We start from the raw sequence: 1,615 nt of genomic DNA on the forward strand, positions 1-1,615 counted from the left end.
CACCACCACCACCACCACCACCATCACCACCACTATATAAATGTAAAAGCTCAATAAATTAAACAATAAACAACTTAGCAATTTCATCGGGAGAATCCCATTTGTTAAAGTATTTCATTGATTCTCAGGTGCTTTTTGGCGCCCCTCTCCCCAGGTTAAACCACTTTGGAATCAGGAAGCACTTCTCAGGTAACAGCATGTAGTAACTTTTTAGTCCTTTTTTCCCTGTAGGAATTCACAAGGTAACTTGCCTTTTGTAATTGATGGGATTTGAACTTTAAAAAAAATACATAGTAATTTTGTCATTCAGAGTTCCTTTTCACAAACAGTAGAATCTACACTGGATAGTTAGAGCAGAGAAGGGACTTGTTAAAAGAGATTATTTAGCTAAGAATTACGGGGGGACATGGAAATGGTCTTGAGTCTAAGCTTCTAGGAACAAGACCCAAGCCGTACTGAACGCACAGCCCAGGGAGGAGACCTCAGCCACTGTTGCTCTGAGCTCAATTCCCTGCCAATCTTAACAGCTCCATGGCACTCCTGTGGTAGGAACTCATTATTGCAACCGCTGGGAAATCATGGCCGTTGCCACAACCAGCCTCAAAGCTGGACACTTGTGTTTCTACCAACCACCTCAGAAAGTGAAGCCCTATCTATGTCAGCCTGCTTCCTACCTCTCTCAATCAAGACTAGGGAGGAGGCAGAACAGTTACAGACAGCTCTCTTATTTCATTGACTTCAAACAACACAGACATTTCTTCCTCCTACTATAGCTCCAGCAAGGGCCAGGCTTGGATGGAGAAGTCCCCTTTACTGTGGTCACAACTTGCAGAAGTCCCCCAGTCTCAGCCTCCCAGGAGCTAGGATTACGGGTAAGAGATTCCACCTCCATATGCATCACCTTCCTAACAGGGTGGGTTGGCTGCTCCTAGACAAACAAGGCAAAGCACCCTCCGAGCCTTCAATCCCAGCGCTTCAGGAGGCAAAGGCAGGAGCATTTGGATTCCAAAGCCAGCTTCAGCTACATATCAAGTGTAAGGCCAGCCTGGGCTACCTGAGACATTGTCTCAAACAAACAACAGAAGCAAGCATATGCCACCGTTCTCTGTCATTGTATTGATCAAATCTCATAGCCCAACCTGACATCAAAGAACACAGGAAATCAATCTTCCTGGTGCTGCTCTGAAGGAAAGGGAACCAGAAATATTAGTCAACTTTCGTCATTTTCAATTTATTTCTGTTGTTCCCCTTGACATGGAAGTCTCTTATGGGTGAAGACGCCTGCTTGCAGACCAGCTTCTAGAGATGCTGGAAACACATGCCATTTCTGATCTCTCCCCGCCCCCACATGGAGGGAGGATTTCGTTTCCTTTTTCTTTTTCTTTTTTTTTTTTTAAACAGGCTATCAGTATGCAGTCTTGACAGGCCTGGGACCTGGTAAGAGGCCCAGACTGAGATCTCCAGAGATCTGCCTGTCCAGAGTTTATCCACATGCCTGACAAGATTTTGAGGATGGAGGGGCAGGGCACAACTAATTTTGATTTCTCTCTCTTTCTTTCTCTCTCTCTCTCTCTCTCTCTCTCTCTCTCTCTCTCTCTCTCTCTCTCCCTCCCTC

Source organism: Mus caroli, chromosome 4, assembly GCF_900094665.2.
Source record: "Mus caroli chromosome 4, CAROLI_EIJ_v1.1, whole genome shotgun sequence".
NCBI classification, from domain to species: Eukaryota; Metazoa; Chordata; class Mammalia; order Rodentia; family Muridae; genus Mus; species Mus caroli.